We start from the raw sequence: 20218 nt of genomic DNA, 5'->3' as shown, positions 1-20218 counted from the left end.
TGAAGCTCCGTACAAAAATGTCTTACTTCGTGGGGTTATGTTCGTGGAAAGATTTTGGGCGGAGTAAAACCTATTAACCTGAGCCGTGGTGCACCATCTATGGCCCATGATGTGAACGGACAAAGACAGGGAGGAGCGACCTTCTCAAATCAAACCGTAATCTGTGCCACTCGGTTAATCTATTTTTAATGCACAATAAACTCCACAGAAGAAAGGACGAGGGCGACAACGGTAGCTAGCTAGACAGTGTCCTTCCTCCCGCCTGTCGGCAGGGTTGGGGAGTAACAGATTACAGGTAAGGGATTACAAAAAAACGGTAACTGTAATCTGTTACCATCAAAAATATTGTAATCATATTAGATACTTTTGAAAAAACAACATGATTACTTAGAGGATGACTTTTAAATTCAGAAAGGATGTTTGCGGATAAAAAATAGACACTTCTTTGTTTTCTCAATGACATTCAAATCAGCATTGAAAAAAGGCTCAAGTTTAAATTTGTTCTACCTGAGCGAGTCTGACCACAAGTCAGAGACCACTATGATGACACAAATTGTGTTTGATGGATCAGGGGAAAAGAGCAGGAATAGGCTTTTGTAAGCTACAGTCCAAGCTATGTCTTCTGCTGTCTGCATCCAAAGATTATCCAACTTGAATAATCGCTTGGAGGTAAGGATGACAGCAGTGGTGTACAGTCATGGCCAAACGTTTTGAGAATGACACCAATATACATTTTCACAAAATCTGCTGCCTCAGTTTATATGATGGCAATTTGCATATATTCCAGAATGCTATGAAGAGTGAACAGATGAATTGCAATTAATTGCAGTCCCTCTTTGCCATACAAATGAACTGAATCCCCAGAAAACATGTCCACTGCATTTCAGCCCTGCCACAAAAGGACCAGCTGACATCATGTCAGTGATTCTCTTGTTATCACAGGTGTGAGTGTTGACGAGGACAAGGCTGGAGATCACTCTGGCATGCTGATTGAGTTCGAATAACAGACTGGAAGCTTCAAAAGGAGAGTGGTGCTTGGATTTATTGTTCTTCCTCTGTCAACTATGGTTACCTGCAAGGAAACACGTGCCGTCATCATTGCTTTGCACAAAAAGGGCTTCACAGGCAAGGATATTGCTGCCAGTAAGATTGCACCTAAATCAACCATTTATCGGATCATCAAGAACTTCAAGGAGAGCGGTTCAATTGTTGTGAAGAAGGCTTCAGGGCGCCCAACAAAGTCCAGCAATCGCCAGGACTGTCTACCTAAAGTTGATTCAGCTTTGGGATCGGGGCACCACCAGTACAGAGCTTGCTCAGGAATGGCAGCAGTAGGTGTGAGTGCATCTTCACGCACAATGAGACAAAGATTTTTGGAGGATGGCCTGGTGTCAAGAAGGGCAGCAAAGAAGCCACTTCTCTCCAGGAAAAACATCAGGGACAGACTGATTTTCTGCAAAAGGTACAGGGATTGGACTGCTGAGGACTGGGGTAAAGTAATTTTCTCTGATGAATTCCCTTTCCGATTGTTTGGGGCATCCAGAATAAAGCTTGTCCGGAGAAGACAAGGTGAGCACTACCATCAGTCCTGTGTCATGCCAACAGTAAAGCATCCTGAGACCATGCATGTGTGGGGTTGCTTCTCAGCCAAGGGAGTGGGGCTCACTCACAATTTTGCCTAAGAACACAGCCATGAATAAAGAATGGTACCAACACATCCTCCGAGAGAAACTTCTCCCAACCATCCAGGAACAGTTTGGTGACAAACAATGCCTGTTCCAGCATGATGGAGCACCTTGCCATAAGGCAAAAGTGATAACTAAGTGGCTCGGGGAACAAAACATTGATATTTTAGGTCCATGGCCAGGAAACTCCCCAGACCTTAATCCCATTGAGAACTTGTGGTCAATCCTCAAGAGGCAGGTGGGCAAACAAAAACCCACAAATTCTGACTAACTCCCAGCATTGATTATGCAAGAATGGACTGCCATCAGTCAGGATGTGGCCCAGAAGTTAATTGACAGCATGCCAGGGCGGATTGCAGAGGTCTTGAAAAAGACAGGGCAACACTGCAAATATTGACTCTTTGCATCAACTTCATGTAATTGTCAAAAGCCTTTGACACTTATGAAATGCGCGTAATTCAGTATTGCATAGTAACATCTGACAAAAATACCTAAAGACACTGAAGCAGCAAACTGTGTGGAAATTAATATTTGTGTTGTCTCAACTTTTGGCCACGACTGTGGTCTACGGCAAGACGGATATAATTTATTATTAATATCTACATAGCGCATTGATGTGAATCAACACGGCTGCTCTCTCAATTAGCTATTTGTGCATTATGGATTGTGGTTGTGTAGTTGAAACCAATAATGGTTGAATTCAAGAAGTTTAAGTTGCCTATCAATCATTGTTTTTGAAACCATTGGACAGCCAGTGAAAAATACGCTCTTGCAAAAGCTGCATAATGCAGATCTGGTGCTGCAGGGTAGCCTAGTGGTTAGAGTGTTGGACTAGTAACCTTAAGGTTGCAAGTTCAAATCCTGGAGCTGACAAGGTACAAATCTGTCGTTCTGCCCCTGAACAGGCAGTTAACCCACTGTTCCTAGGCTGTCATTGAAAATAAGATTTTGTTCTTAACTGACTTGCCAAGTTAAATAAAGGTAAAATTTAAAAAAATCCCAGCCTATGGAATAAAAGTGGGGCTTTTATTGCTCAATCTAATTCATGCTGATTTTTAAAAAATCCATAGGCCTAATGAACACATGTTCAAACTCGCACACTTTTGATCAATTTAAAGGAGCTAGATGCTACATCCATTTCTGGACTTACAGTTGAAGTCGAAAGTTTACATACACCTTAGCCAAATACATTTAAAAACTCAGTTTTTCGCAATTCCTGACATTTAATCCTAGTAAAAATTCCCTGTCTTAGGTCAGTTAGGATCACCACTTTATTATAAGAATGTGAAATGTCAGAATAATTGTAAAGTGATTTATTTCAGCTTTTATTTCTTTATCACATTCCCAGTGGGTCAGAAGTTTCAAAACACTCAATTAGTATTTGGTAGCATTGCCTTTCAATTGTTTAACTTGGGTCAAACGTTTCGGGTAGCCTTCCACAAGCTTTCCACAGTAAATTGGGTGAATTTTGGCCCATTCCTCATGACAGAGCTGGTATAACTGAGTCAGGTTTGTAGGCCTCCTTGCTCGCACACGTTTTTTCAGTTTTGCCCACACATTTACTATAGGATTGAGGTCAGGGCTTTGTGATTGCCACTTCAATACTTTGACTTTGTTGTCCTTAAGCCATTTTGCCACAACTATGGAAATATGCTTGGGGTCATTGTCCATTTGGAAGACCCATCTGGGACCAAGCTTTAACTTCCTGACTGATGTCTTGAGATGTTGCTTCAATATATCCATGTAATTTTCTCTCCTCATGATACCATCTATTTTGTGAAGTGCACCAGTCCCTCCTGCAGCAAAGCACCCCCACAACATGATGCTGCCACCTCCGTGCTTCACGGTTGGAATGGTGTTCTTCGGCTTGCAAGCCTCACCCTTTTTCCTCTAAACATAACAATGGTCATTATGGGCAAACAGTTATATTTTTGTTTCATCAGACCAGAAGACATTTCTCCAAAAAGTACGATCTTTGTCCCCATGTGCAGTTGTAAACCATATTCTGGCTTTTTTATGGCGGTTTTGGGGCAGTGGCTTCTTCCTTGCTGAGCGGCCTTTCAGGTTATGTCGATATAGGACTCGTTTTACTGTGGATATAGATACTTTTGTACCTGTTTCCTCCAGCATCTTCACAAGGTCCTTTGCTGTTGTTCTTTGATTGATTTACACTTTTTGCACCAAAGTATGTTCATCTCTAGGAGACAGAACGCGTCTCCTTCCTGAGCGGTGTGCCGGCTGCGTGGTCCCATGGTGTTTATACTTGCGTTCTATTGTTTGTACAGATGAAAGTGGTACCTTCAGGCGTTTGGAAATTGCTCCCAAGAATGAACCAGACTTGTGGAGGTCTACAATTTATTTTCTGAGGTCTTGGCTGATTTCTGTTGATTTTCCCATCATGTCAAGCAAGGAGGCACTGAATTTGAAGGTAGGCCTTGAAATACACCCACAGGTACACCTCCGATTGACTCAAATTATGTCAATTAGCCTATCAGAAGCTTCTAAAGCCATGACATTATTTTCTGGAATTTTCCAAGCTGTTTGAAATAAATGTAGTGGAGTAAAAGTTGGCAAAATTAGAAAGTAAACTACAAATACCCCCAAAAACTAGTAGTACATACTTTAAAGTATTTTTACTTAAGTACACTTTACACCGATGCAAATGGCATTTATGCAAGCCTACTACACAATTCTAAAGGTCAAACTAATTCAGAACCATTCAAATGGTATGACTGCAACTCGATTTGGATAAAAGTTTCTGCTGAATGGCATTTATTATTATTATTATACACTCACTGGACAGTTCATTAGGTACGCCTATCTAGTACTGGGTCGGAACCTCCTTTGCCTCCAGAACAGCCTGAATTATTTGGGGTATTCTACAACGTGTCGGAAACGTTCTGCAGGGTTGTTGGTCCATGCTCCCGCGATGGCATCACGCAGTTAGTTACTGCAGATTGGACGGCAGTGCATTTATGTTGCGAACAGCCCTTTCCATCTCATCCCAAAGATGCTCTATAGGGTTGAGGTCTGGGGACTGCGCAGGCCGGTCAAGTAATCTGAACTCACTGTCATGTTCCAGACAATGTTTTTCCACTCCTCAGTTGTCCTGTCTTGGTGATCACATGCCCACTGCAGCCACTTCTTCTTGTTTTTAGCTGATAGGAGTTGAACCCGGTGTGGTCGTCTGCTGCAATAGCCTCATCCATGACAAGGACCGATGAGTTGTGCATTCCGAGATGCCGATCTGCACACCACTGTTGTACTGCGCCGTTATTTGTCTGCTTGTGCCTGTCACAGGTCAGGTTTTCTCCCTTGAGTGTACTATCTGAGGTTGCCACTGGAGAGCACCCTTGGGTTAGTTCTAGTATCCAGGTGATCCTGATTGGGCTTATTGGGATCACCTGCTGGATGACTATTTAGGTGATAGACACAGGTGTAACCAATTCTACTTTCAATTTCAAAGCAAAAAGAAAGGCAGATAAATGAATACAAGTCAACCAAAAACTGGATGGTGGTAGACTACCAAGAAAAATAATAATAATAATAATAAATTGTTTGCCACAAGATGCATCAAGTACTGTAATATTAAGTTCCTGTCTGGAGATAGCCTTTCTTACATAATTTGCTCTGAACACAAATGAGGAAAGTCAAGTGGATTCTGCATTCATAAAGAACAAACCTCTACATTTAAATTATTACATTCCTGTAATATTTATTTGATTTGATTTATTTTTACCATTTTAAACACAATATAACCACACATGTGGATACAGTACAATGACATTCAAATAATCAAGGATGACACAAAAAAGTTAGTTATTTCAATTATGGTCCTCTTGAAAATACATGAAAACATAATACTTTACCGGTCAAAAGAACACCTACTCATTCAAGGGTTTTTCTTTATTTATACTATTAACTCCTTTCATAACAATTACATTCAAATTAATAGATTGACAAATAGAAAGTATGGTTATTCAAATAAAAGTGGACAATCCATATCAGAGACCGTAAACTGATACCAAGTTTTGTTGATTAATACAGTATCAAGTGTATTTTAGACTTAGGGATCCGATTAGGTATCAGACATGGAGGTCAAACATGGTCACAAGGGCTGCGTTCACACAGGCAACCCAATTCTGATATTTTTTTCCACTAATTGGTCTTTTGACCAATCACATCAGATCTTCTCACATCAGATCTTTTTCGGAGCTGATCTGATTAGTGGAAATAACATCACAATTGGGCTGCCTGTCTAAACGCAGCCAATGTGCCCACATCGGAGTTCAGCTTTGTCAGGCACACAATACATGTCATCAGAGGGGGCTGGTGGGAGGAGCTATAGGAGTACAGGCTAATTGTAAAGACTGGAATGGAATAGATGGAATGGAGTCCAACACGTAGTTTCCATGTGTTTGTTACGATTCCATTGACTCCATTCCAGCCATTACAATGACAAGTCCTCCTATAGCTCCTCCCACCAGCCTCCCCTGCATGGTGTGTCTCAGATTTCATGTCTCCTAAATCTCATCAGAGTTGGCTTGTGCTGTGCATCATGAAACTCAATCCCTGTTTAAACTACACAATGTTCCTCAAGTCAAAGAAGCTATTTATTAGGCATATATTAATACATGTTCTAACATGATTCATGAGTTCAGATAGAACATAAAGACAAACTGTTCTTTAAAAGCTAGTAAAAGCTGTAAGCAACAAAACAACATATAATATTGAATTAGATACTGATATCAAATCTTCAGTAAACCATAGCAGCAAATCGTCTAAGTTCCTATTGAGAATCATATAATAATAATAATAATAATAATATATGCTATTTAGCAGACGCTTTTATCCAAAGCGACTTAGTCATGTGTGCATACATTCTACGTATGGGTGGTCCCGGGAATCGAACCCACTACCCTGGCGTTACAAGCGCCATGCTCTACCAACTGAGCTACAGAAGGACATATCTGGACATATCCACATCTACCAGCGCATTATCATTCAATGTTAAAAAGGACTTATGTCTCCTTAGTTCTGTATGGTTCCACCGCAGATGACGTCACACCAACAGGGTGATGATAACACCGTCATCCTGTCCTTGCCACAGCATCTCCCCCTTGAACGCTACCTTCCCATGCCTCCTGGCTCTCAGAAGAATCCCCACCACCTTGTCAGAGATGCGTACGTATCTATCAAACAGTTCTCTGAAAGTGACGCGGGTCTTCCCGTCGGGATCTGGGTCATTCATAGTCCTGATCACATAGCACATGTCGGCTATCTCACCGTGGATGTGTTGCTCGGCTCGCCTGGCCCGTTCGGCTGTTTTCGTGCCTTCTTTAGGACGTCCGTAACCCTCCTCGCCCTTGCGGAGGCGTAGGGACATGGAGTATTCATAGTCAAAGTCCTCACTGAAGGGGTTGAGCTTCTGGTTGACGGTGTGCGTCGAGGACCAGTTCTGCCAGCGGCTCTTCAGATCGCCCACGGCACTGTACTTCCTTGAGAGAGTGTTGATCCTGTTGGCGTCATCCAACTCCTTTTTGCCCCTGTGAAGGACAATCACAAAAAATATTTACAAAAAAAACCGAAACAATCAACCATGGCCACATCCATTTCCACTGTAAAGCTCAGAACAGGTTTTGCACTATACCGTTTTATTTGAGCAGAAATGTGCTGTATAAAAATCATATACAGCAGGTGTATTAGCATTATCCTTTACATATTTTGGGGCAATGTTCAATGACGGGTCGTCACGCATCATCACTTGTACACGAAGAAAGAACATTGAACTCACACTGAAATGGAGGGTATTTTGACCCTCACCCATGACTCAATTTTCCCTTTCGGTGAGACGCTGTCATTGTCCCTCTGCGTGGCCTCCCCGGATGACTCAGTGCTATCTGTCTTTACAGGTTTACAGGTGTCTGTCTGTCCAGGTTTAGAGCTGTCTGTCTGTCCAGGTTTAGAGCTGTCTGTCTGTCCAGCTTCAGTGCTGTTTGTCTGTCCAGGTTTAGAGCTGTCTATCTGTCCAGGTTTACCTTGGCCGCTCTCCACCTCAAGGGCCCTTTCCGCTGCCTCAGAGTACCGACTATCCTCTGTGTCCACGATACAGGTGCGCCCATCTCCAAATTCTCCCTCTGACGGTACATTCCACTCCTCCTTCCAGCTGCAGGTCAGCTCCAACACATTGGAGCACTTTCTGCGGAGTGTGGGCGACCCCCTCTTGCTCAGCATCCTGTCTATCTCCTCCCCTGGTGGTGGAGCCTCCTTACAGATCCGCTCGGTCAGAAATGTATTGCCCACACTCCTCTCCTGAATGCCGCTGGTCACAGTCTTCACCACCTGCTTGGTCTTGATCAGGGACTCCCCTTGAAGCACTAGCAGAGTCTTCCTTTTACCCACCAATTGGGAAGAAGGAGAACTGCCTTGGGACTCCTGCTGGACAGCTGAAGGATTGTTCTGATCAGCAGGTATGTCGGTGCCAGTGGTGAGATCCTGACCGGGACAAACCTTCTCCCAAGTTCCTAATTTAGTGGTGCTTAGCGTCTTTGGTGGTTCGTCCCAAAGCTCTCTTAGGGCGTCAGGAGCCCAGGCGAAAGGCTCCTTGGCCTGCTTGTCCTTGACCTCGGACACCCAGTGTTGCCAGCTGGGTCAGGCTGGACACCATGCAGATGGTGCGCAGCTTCTTGATGTTCTTGTTGGTGGAACACTTCCTCTGGCCAGCCTGTGCAGTCAGTGTCAGGTTACCCTTTAAAAATGTTCTACTAATCTTGCCAGATTAGTTGCTTATGTTCATGAAGCTTCACTCTCTTTCTCTGTGGGACTGTCTCGCTGACCCCAATTGCCTGCCCTGTTGCCTTCTACCCTAACTCTGGCTTAAAATGGGAGGTGTGAACTCTACATGACGTTGGAAAGTATTTGAGACAACCCCGCCTCCCCGCTGATCGTCTTTCCCTGACACTTGCCAACCTAGAGGGATTGGTGTGCTCACATTTCCTCACAGACCATGGGCCATATCTGGAGGTAAACAAGGCAACAGAGCAAAGGTGCGCTGAGCTCTTAAAGGACCGGCGCAAGCGTGTATCTAACTGCCCAGACAACTGCAAAGACTAGCTGATCTTTGCTTGGTGTGAGGAATACATGGGGATGCATCACTGCCTGCTCTCACGACTTGCACCATGTTCTCAAGAGGAACCCATGCTTGTGTTCTGCTCCCAGACCGTAATCTACGCAGTGTTCATGAGCATTTTCCAATTTGACATGACAACTGCAAAGTCCATACAGTTACTGTAAATGGAGGCCCAAGGGCATCCTTTTGTACATGATATTGCAAAAATAACATACCATCAGTATATTACACAGCGAGAGCAAACATGAATGAGATCCACATTTGCATTTTCAATGATGGTACTACTTACAAATGTCACTACATGACACTGGTGGTGATTGCTAATCACTACTCCAAAGCCAAACTGCCTGTACAGTATGTCATATGACAGATGACAATGCAGCAGCTGCTGTCTAGAAGAGTGCTATCAAAATACTGCCAGTGGTTCAGATGACCTTGTAGACGATAATGAGCAAATCCCATAGAAGCAATCCTGTTTAACGGTCTCAATCCAGTTGGGGTGGCCCGTCTGGCCGCATGTGTCACCAATATTTGTGTTGGCGAAGGCATGACATGTAATGTATTCAAAATCACAATGACTTTTGCAGGAAAAGGGAATCTAAGAAAGGGGACATCGGCGCTCAAGAACAAGACTGCATCTAAAATGAGGGGGGCTGATAGAAGGGAGAAAAAAAACATATAAACACTCACAGTAATTCAGAAACTTGACAACTAAAATAAACGAGGGCAAGTCACAAAAACTGGTTGAATCAACGTGGTTTCCACGTCATTTCAATAAAATAAAACAATCTATGCGATGACTTTGAATCAACGTGTAAAACTGATTAGACTGGCAAAAGGTCATCAACGTCAGGGAATGTCATATTTTTTTCACCCAACGTTTAACCTTAAAAAAAAAACCCGAATGACATGGTGAATTCCTGTTAGTTGACAACTCAACCAAATGTAAATCAAAACTAGACGTTGAAATGACATCGGTGTCCAGTGGACGATCAATCAAGTCAAGCTCAGGCTCAAAACGGGTCAGTGACAGACAGAAAGACAGTGAGGGTTGGTGCGATACAGAAAGATACAAATTGGATTCGACAGCATCGGTAAAAGAGATCACCTAGCAGAAACACACACGAGAACGTTAGCTTTACGGCACAGCTCAAATTCTGCTCTAGCTTGCACGTTTGCTGCCAGCGCCAGGTTCTATTTCCATAAGCATAAACACTTACTGCATTGTCACCGGAACAGATAGATTGATGATATATATCCACACCGTGCATGCCATGCAAATATACTGTGTGGAGTGTGCTTAGGCAAGAAGCTGAGAGCAGCTACACCTGCACTGGCAGTTTGTTGTGTGTCACAGGAACCAGAGGGGGTGTCAAAGACCGGAGGAGACATTTGACCCAAGGACCAAAGGCACACGGACTCTAACCAGGAAAGAATGTGATACCTGGAGATGACGAGGAGCTACTGCTTACGCATGTAGGGTTTAGTCTTGCAACGCACCTGGTAGAGAGATCAACGTTTAGAAACAGGGAGGGTCGGGGGAGCACTGCCTCTGGCATTGCACCCAGTGCTTCAAGACTCTACATTTCGTGTTAGAAAATGGGCATGTGAGTTTTAGATGAAGACATGTGTATGACAGCTCTCTAGACGTAACCTAATGTGAAGGTGTGGATGTTTATGTTAATCTGTGTGTGTGTGTGTGTTAGTCTTGATATTTGTATGGGTCAATGAGAGGAAAGGGACATATTAATAGAATCTGTCCGAAGCATACACAGGCCAGCAAGCCGGCGAGAGACAGCTGTTGGCAGTCAGTCACACGTTGTGTCAGTGAGCATGAACAGAGGGCTCCTGTATACCTCTTCAGGTCATTCCGAATACCAGATAACCTCATAAGCAGGTTAGAGCGCCACCTTATGGACAAATATGTGGATTACCTCTCAATTGCATTTATGGGGATGATAGGCCTACTCTGTCACATTGTTCATTTTTTGAAGAGGATTTCTAAATATAATTCATATTCAAATCACATGAAATCATGATAATGTTATTTTTACTATAAAAAAAAACAGTACAATTATAAGAATTTAGCAGTGTGACATTTTTGGGCGGTTATTGGTACTTTAGGCCTGGGTATTGTTTTAGGGAAATGCCTATAGAAAATGTATCTGGGTACTCAGATTAAGTTGTAGATAGAAGTCTGTGAAAGTTTAGCAAATGTCATTGTAAAGTTTACACCTTAAAGAACCCATATCAAATATCATGACAGTTTAGAGTTTTGAATTCAATTATATTTTTGGAAAAATTGATTGTTTGTCTAAAACATACATCTCATTACAGTTTTTCTCAATTGCTAAAACACTAAAACCCATTGGCTGAACAAAGTTCTCAGTTGCCTGGACTCATTTAGCTAATTATACAGTCTGTTGTCAATACCTTCAACCATTTCACATGGTGAAACACAATTTGCAGATCTCACTTAGACTTTTCAGCAAAACTTAAAACACATTCTTCACTCTAATGCACATGTCATCCATACTGGTAAACACATGTGGCAACAATCAAATACAAATAGAGAATCCAGATTGTCTACAGTACTAAAACATACTATGTGAATGACATTACTCTTCAGTACATACAATGTATGTGAATCAGAAGCCTAATTGTACTCTACAGTATAGCACTGTCTCTGTACGACTTGCAGAATCCTACATACAGTACATTGTATTTCTACACAGACAATATTTGACTTGGGATCCTTGGACAGACCCCATGAGTTCATCTTTGTCGATGAAGCAGGCTTCAATCTAACAAAGAGGAGAAGGAGAGGCCCAAACATGATTGGACTGCGGGCCATTGTTGAAGTCCCTGGTCAACGAGGTGGCAATGTCACAATCTGTGCTGCTATCAGCAACCATGGTGTTCTACATCACCATGTTACACTCGGGCCATATAACACCCAGCAACTTCTAAGATTTATTTGCCAATCTAAGATATATTTTATTTGAGCAGCAGGTTCAAGAGCAGCAGGATCAAGAGCTAAATGAGAATCCCATTCCCACCTATGTGATAGTGTGGGACAATGTCAGTTTCCACCGAGCTGCTCAGGTAAGGGAATGGTTTAACATCAATGGCCAGTTTATGAACTTGTACCTCTCTCCATACTTGCCTTTCCTGAATCCGATTGAGGAGTTTTTCTCCTCTTGGAGATGGAAAGTGTATGACAGACAACCCTACATCAGAGTAAATCTGCTGCAAGCCATGGATTTAGCCTGTGGTGATATAGGTGAGGAATCATGTCAGGGCTGGATACGGCACCCAAGAGGCTTCTTCCCCCGTTGCCTCAGGAGGGACAATATTGCTTGTGATGTCGACGAAGTGCTCTGGCCTGACCCAGCCCAAAGACAAGAAGAAGCACATTGATCACATGTTTACTCCTTTGATTATTGTCCCTTTTAGTATTGTATACTGTAGTACAGTGCATTGTAGGCTGTATACTGTACAATGGACAGGTTGTATGGCCCTGAACATTGTGCTTTCCATTTATTAACAGTACTGACTGCTCAATAGATTTTGACTGATTGCAGGTTCATATCAACAAAGAACAAGAATTACAGTATCACAGAGACAAAGGACAAGTGTGTGAGATGCAGGGTGCAGCACTGTAAAAATAGGGGTACAAGGAGGAGGAAGAACAAAATTGCAAAGCGCAAAGCAGAGTAGTATTTTCTGATCAATTTTGAGCTACTGTGATAGAACATGCTTTCGTTCATCAAAAGACAATGACGGAAAAATATGAATATTTTTTTAGATTAAAAATGTACTTCTCCCTGAGAATAGTATGTTTTGAACAATGTGTTTTCTATTTTTCGGTGTATTGTTTACTGACTGCTTGAAAATGTATATCATTTTGATCACTTTGTTTCTGATTTGAGAGCCGTGTTTGATTTTGAACACAGGTAAAACTGTTTCGAGGCGAATGTTTCATTTTGCGAGAGGAGTCAGAGGTTATGTAAATAGTGCTTGAAGATGAGGTTTTGTGTTTAATGTTTTCAGAAAATGGAGCAAGGTTTCAGAAATTGTGTTTTAGCAATTGAGAAAAACTGTAAAAGAAAATCATCCAACAGTATTTCTGCTGACATCTAGTGACAAAAGTAGGAACATCACCTGGTCAAGGTATTGTTGCAAATACACATTCACCAACTATATTCATCACACCAGAACTCTAAAAAGCACCAGTTGTTGAGAACGGTGAGCTCAGTAAAACACCAGCAGAGGTCCCCACAAGGTCAGTGTTGAGTCTGTAAAGCTCTGTAGTGCTAGAGAAAGATGCTGGAGAAAAATGTTCTGTCTTCAGTGGTCAAATAACCTACAGGGGATTGAGTGGGTGAGTGAGTCAGAGATGGACAAATTATGTATATGGTTTATGAGGAGTTAGAGAAACAGACAGAAAGACAGAGAAAGGCATGTTGAACTAGAGCTGTTGTTACCTAGCCTGATCCACCATCCTGATCTCGCAAGCTTATATTGTTTCAGGATGGTGGATCAGGCTAGTGGTTACCATGTACTCAGACCGGACACAACCCTTCACACTGCTTGTGCTGTATATCACAGACTAATAAATATCACCTCACCCACTGCTGCCCCAGCTTGCCATCCATCAGTGTGTGGTAGCCCATACCCAGAGTGGACCAGGCAAATCAGATGGTTTTCATTCTGGCTCCGCTCATAAACTGATTAATTACATTCACTATTCCAAGAGATGGATGCTTCATTTGGAATTCCAGGTGTAAATACTTTCCTTTTTGAAAGTTCATTCCGGTCTGGTCTTTTAAGCCACCTGGACTGGTGGTTCAGACACCGCATCCAGGCCAGAGGGAAGGGCCAGAACAGTGAGAGCACCTGCGTTTCCTAGTGTGTATCAAAGGGATTGCTGCTAGTCCTCTGTCTTATTTGCCTTTTATTCTTTAGAGTCGGCAGCTCTTCAGCGGGTTTTGTTTTGGTTGACCATCGAGATGAATTGTGCAGGATTAGGATCGAAGGTGGTGGAGAAGCGACCTCTCGGGCACTCTGTGACCCCTGCGGGTGATGCTGATTTGTGCGGTGCCCTTAGTGGGCTGCGTATGCAGAATAATATGTTCTGTTCTAATCTGCCTGTGATTAACATGCCTTATTAACTCAGAGCACTGGTAAAAGATAGATGCTTTTAGCCATGTTATTTTGATTGCCACGGGAATCTTGTATGCTGTCCTTGGGATTGGAACAAAGTGGAACAAAGCCAAAATCATAGGATATTAACAGTATTTATTTTTCTTGGACGGTACTTTTTTTCTGCTCAGAATTTGATGAATGAGGTGTCGTTTCCCAATGCAGACTGCAACACCAACAGCGGTCAAACATTTGCGGTTGACAAAGTGTCTTCGTAAGTAAACTTGACAAGAACAGACATCCATTTCTCCTCTTTTCTCCGACACAACCACAACAACATCTTCTCCTATCTCGTCAGTGACTCAGAAGACAGAGCCAGTCAGCTCTACGCATCTGCCTTCGCCCAGAGACGTGAACTGTGTCAGCCAGTTGTGTGTGTCAGCCAATTCACTAATACTTCCCGAAATCGAAGGCGAAGTGTGTTATTAATTCTGTTTGGCCGTCTCAAACAGCCCTCATAAATAGACGGACGGGACGTTAAATTGGCTGCAAGTGCAGGCCTGTGGTCAGCTTGTGCCATCCGGAAAGAGGAGGACATCACATCGTCTCCTGCACGGAGACTGACAGGATGAATGACTGGGCTTGTGTAGCCATATGATCTCATTAAGGGTCCAGAGCAGAGCTAAGGCGTCTTCATTTTGAATTTATTGGACATGTTTTAGAGAATATGAATAAAGAAAAGGAGCAAGAAGAAATAAAGTTTAAAGAAACATGCGGGTTCTGTGTTTTTGAGAGGCTAGCTGATGTTAGATGTTAGGAGGGCCTTCCTTTTCAGTACGTAGCCTAGCGGCTATAAAAACATGATAGCATTTTGCCATAATTAGTCTTGTATCCTGTGCTGTGCATTTTGTATTTTATGTAACCTTTGTTTATACAGGTTTTTCTCATTGAGATACAAATCTATTTTTCAAAAGAGACCTGGCCTAAGCATCGGCTTCAGTTATTGCAAATTCTCTGATATACTTGATACTCTAGGGGCAGCAGGTAGCCTGGAGATTAAGAGCGTTTGGGCCAGTAACCAAAAGGTTCCTGATTCAAATTCCTGAACCGGCAAGGTAGAAAAATCTGCCGTTCTGCCCTTGAGCAAGGAGTTAACCCACAACAACTGCTCTGATTAAGACAGCCCCCCGCACCTCTCTGATTCAGAGGGTTTGTGTTACATGCGGAAGACACATTTTGGTTGAATGGATTCAGTTGTGCAACTGACTAGGTATCCCTCTTTGACTAGATATAAAGTATTCAGAACCCTTGACTTTTTCCACATTTTGTTAGGTTACAGCTTTATTCTAAAATGTATTAAATGTTTTTCCCCCCTCATCAAACTACACACAATACCCCATAATGACAAAGCAAAAACAGGTTAAGACATTTTTGCTAATTTATTTAACAATAATTATTATTATTATTATTCAGACCCTTTATCCAGTACTTTGTTGATGCACCTTTGGCAAAAATTACAGCCTCGAGTCTTCTTATTGGGTATGAAGCTACAAACTTGGCATATCTGTATTTGGGGAGTTTCTTCCATTCTTCTCTGCAGATCCTCTCAAGTTCTGTCAGGTTGGATGGGGAACATTGCTGCATGGCTATTTTCAGGTCTTTCCAGAAATGTTCCATCAGGTTCAAGTCCGGGCTCTGGCTGGGCCACTCAAGGACATTCAGAGACTTATCCCGAAGCCATTCCTGCGTTGTCTTGGCTGTGTACTTAGGGTCGTTGTCCTGTTGGAAGGTGAACCTTCACCCCAGTCTGAGCTGCTGAGCGCTCTGGAGCAGGTTTTCATCAATGATATCGCTGTACTTTGCTCCATTCTTCTTTGCCTCGATCCTGACTAGTCTCCTAGTTCCTGCCGCTGAAAAACATCCCCACAGCATGATGCTGCCACAACCATTCTTCACTGTAGGGATGGTGCCAGGTTTCCTCCAGATGTTACAGTTGGCATTCAGGCCAAAGAGTTCCATCATGGTTTCATCAGACCAGAGAATCTTGTTTCTCATGGTCTGAGAGTCTTTAGGTGCCTTTTCGCAAACTCCAAGCAGGCTGTCATGTGCCTTTTACTGAGGAGTGGCTTCCGTTTGGCCACTCTACCATAAAAGCCTGATTGGTGGAGTGCTGCAGAAATGGTTGTCCTTCTGGAAGGTTCTCCCATCTCCACAGAGGAACCATTGGGTTCTTGGTCACCTCCCTGACCAAGACCCTTCTCCCCCGATTGCTCAGTTTGGCCGGGTGGCCAGCTCTAGGAAGATTCTTGGTGGTTCCAAACTTTTTCCATTTAAGAATGATGGAGGCCACTGAGTTATTGGGGACCTCCAATGCTGCAGACATTTTTGGGTTATTTTCCCCAGATTTGTGCCTCGACCCAATCCTGTCTCGGAGCTCTGTGGACAATTCCTTCGACCTCCTGGTTTGATTTTTGCTGTGACATGTACTGTCAACTGTGGGACCTTATATAGACAGGTGTGTGCCTTTCCACATCATGTCCAATCAATTGAATTTAGCACAGGTGGACTCCAATCAAGCTGCAGAAACATTTCAAGGCTGATCAATGGAAACAGGATGCACCTTGAGCTCAATATCGAGTCACATAGCAAAGGGTCTGAATACTTATGTAAATAAGGGATTTCTGTATCCCATGCTTGTTCAATGAACCATCAACAATTAATGAACATGCACGTGTGGAACAGTCGTTAAGACACTAACAGCTTACAGACGGTAGGTAATTAAGGTCACAGTTATGAATACTTAGGACACTAAAGGGGCCTTTCTACTGACTCTGAAAAACACCAAAATAAATATGCCCAGGGTCCCTGCTCATCTGTGTGAACGTGCCTTAGGCATGCTGCAAGGATGCATGAGGACTGCAGATGTGGCCAGGGCAATAAATTGCAATGTCCGTACTGTGAGACGACTAAGACAGCACTACAGGGAGACAGGATGGACAACTGATTGTCCTCGCAGTGGCAGACCACGTGTAGCAACATCTGCACAGGATTGGTACAATTGAATATCACACCAGCGGGACAGGTACAGAATGGCAACAACAACTGCCCGAGCTACACCAGGAATGCACAATCCCTCCATCAGTGCTCAGACTGTCCACAATAGGCTCAGAGAGGCTGGACTGAGGGCTTGTAGGCCTGTTGTAAAGGCAGGTCCACACCAGACATCACCGGCAACAACGTTGCCTATGGGCACAAACCCACTGTCGTTGGTCCAGACAGGACTGGCAATCTTTTCACTGAGTCGCGGTTTTGACTCACCAGGGGTGATGGTCGGATTCACGTTTATCCGCTTTACACAGAGGCCTGTACTTTGGAGCGGGATCAATTTGGAGGTGGAGGGTCCGTCATGGTCAGGGGCGGTATGTCACAGCATCATCGGACTGAGCTTATTGTCATTGCAGGCAATGACATCCTCCTCCCTCATGTGGTACTCTTCCTGACATGACCCTCCAGCATGACAATGCCACCAGCCATATTGCTCGTTCTGTGAGTGATTTCCTGCCAGACAGGGATGCCAGTGTTCTGCCATGGCCAGCGAAGAGCCCGGATCTCAAGCACGTGTTGGATCAGAGGGTGAGGGCTAGGGCCATTCCCCACAGAAATGTCTGGGAACTTGCAAATCTGGTGCAGTCCATGAGGAGGAGATGCACTGCAGTACTTAATGCAGCTGGTGGCCACACCAGATACTGACGGTTACTTTTCATTTTGAACCCCCCTTTGTTCTGGGACACATTATTCCATTTCTGTTGGTCACATGTCTGTGGAACTTGTTCAGTTTTTTGTCTCAGTTGTTGAATCTTGTTATGTTCATATATTATGTTCATAGTTATGTTCAAATATTTACACATTAAGTTTGCTGAAAATAAACGCAGTTGACAGTGAGAGGACGTTTATTTTTTTGCTGAGTTTAGTTAGATCATGGCTAGCCCTACTCTGCAGTAAGTAACTTAGCTAGCTATAATTTCTTACACCTTTACGATAGCAAACAGGCTATCTGCAAATTGTGGTAATCTTTTCAGTAACGTTAAAAGATTGATAATAACAATTGTTCGTTTTGAGTTCAAGCACCAAAATCTAACTGAGTTAATGGATTTCAAATGGCCGAATGTTAACTTGCTGAACACTGACAGCTGTAGCCTACTAGTTACCCCACATTCGCTAAACATGTGTATACTGTGACTTACGACACTGCACTGTATAAGTGTGTATTACTAGCACAGATAAACATACTGTTAGGCTAAATTGGGAACCGATCTCTCTTATCTGATTAACTGTCTGTTAATGGAGTCAAAGGTCTAACGTTAACTTACACTTTCGTAAAAGTTGTTCAGGATACCCAAACCCGCTGCTAAACCTTAAAACTTAATTCAAATATGATGCTTTCACCAATTGCGAAAAGAGCTCGTGGAGCTGTGGAAATATTCTCTCTTCTTCTGCGTGTTATTCTTATTCTTCTGTGTCTCGCAACCAACGTTAATATTCTCTCTTCCTCGTCCTTGAAAAATGCGCCGCCAAACGTCAAAATAAATGCTTCTTTCAACAAGAGGTGAAATGAGATGTCAATCAGCATCAAACTGCCCTCTGGCTCCGCCCCTGCCCACAAGTGTTTCTGTGTGTGTTTCTGTGTGTGTACGGTGTGTATCTTACCTGAGGATGTAGAGGAGCGGATGTGGCTCAGTAGACTGACCAGCATGTACTTGGATCCACCCTGAAAACAACAACAGAAATACAGCTATACATACACAACACATTTACTCATTAAACACAATATTTTAGAAGAATTCAGACTTATTTCTCTGAAACTTGCACTATGACATTTTCCTGATTATTCTTTAATTCTTCTATGGATCTTGTCCTCCATCTTGATTGAGGTTTACCTAGTTGGTTTACCTAGTTGAACCTCTTCAATTGGAGGACCAGGACAATGCAAACAGAGAGGTGGAGAGAGAGAGGGAGAGGGGCAGAGCAGAGAAGGTTAAAGAGAAGGAGAGAGAAGCCACCTCAGCTGTGACTACAATGCCAGGACAACTGTAAAGTAAAGTGGAGCATTTTGGAGATGAACAACTTCATCGCTGAGTATTTTGACAATAAACAATATCAAATCGACTGTATTGTACATGCAGACAGGTACTGTATCTCAAGATGACAGACAACAGTGCAGAGCTCACTCACTGTTACAGGGACTGGAAAGACCAGCGCTGACCAGAAGCCTTCCCCCCTACAGTCACACCTAAACGGCAGCTCTTCCTCCTACAGCAGAGGAGGTAGGTAGAGAGGAAACACTAATCTGACACATTTCACATTACACTGTAAATAACCAAATGGAAGCGCAATTCTTTCGAAAACAATGCCGTTAAGGGTTGGCCCAAACTATCAAAATAGATTAAGCACTAGACATGACCTGTATCCTACTATCTTAACACTCACTATTTAATGTATTGGAGTGCCACTTATTTCTTTGGTAGAGCTGGAGGCTGGCTTTCACTGAGCCACCAGGCACCACTTCCGTAGACAGCTGGGTGTCGTCTGTTTTCCACAGCCTGAATACAAAAAACAGGAGAAACACACACAGTTACAGACACATAGAGACCAAAACAAGATATCTACAGTGCATATGTGTTAGTGTGTTTATGTGCATTTTGTCCCCCCTGTTTGTGGGTGTAGATTTAACCTGCTGCAGATCCTGGTGCTGAGCATTTGGATCCCGAAGTGGGTCTCCGCCGGGCAGGTGTAGGTCCCATCCATTGCTGCCGCCACCTTCTGCAGCACCGGGGCTAGAGATGCCATCTGACCCAGCAAGGTGCTCATGAACTTGTGGGTGTCCTAAACATTTACATTTTGGTCATTTAGCAGCCGCTCTATCCAGAGCGACATACATTCAGCTAGGGCGGTAGGGCGGGGCAATATGGCCAAAATATCATATCATATCTTTATTATTATTTATTTTTTAACTAGGCAAGTCAATATCATTGTATTTTTAAAAAAAAAACATTGACGGTATGACGGTATCTGATGTTTTTAAATAATAAAAATTAGACATTTGCTTTATGAGTAGAGCGTGACTCTAGGGTGGCAACACATCCATTCTAAGTGATTTCAATGGGTCTTTCTCCATTGTGATTGTTCTATACTGTTCAATTAAACTTGAACCGAAAAAGTATTTCTGCAATCATCAATTTCTGCATTTTCTGCACTCATT

The 20218-nt window shown here is 43.1% G+C and overlaps 1 pseudogene; it reads right to left on the bottom strand.

Annotated features, from left to right (window-relative positions):
- Positions 1–5370: 5370 nt before the first annotated feature.
- LOC118397691 (actin-binding Rho-activating protein-like) lies at positions 5371–19827 on the bottom strand (annotated as a pseudogene).
- Positions 19828–20218: the final 391 nt, after the last annotated feature.

Source organism: Oncorhynchus keta, chromosome 19 (genome assembly GCF_023373465.1).
Source record: "Oncorhynchus keta strain PuntledgeMale-10-30-2019 chromosome 19, Oket_V2, whole genome shotgun sequence".
Lineage (NCBI taxonomy): Eukaryota > Metazoa > Chordata > Actinopteri > Salmoniformes > Salmonidae > Oncorhynchus > Oncorhynchus keta.
This window is presented reverse-complemented; position numbering and strand designations above follow the sequence as displayed.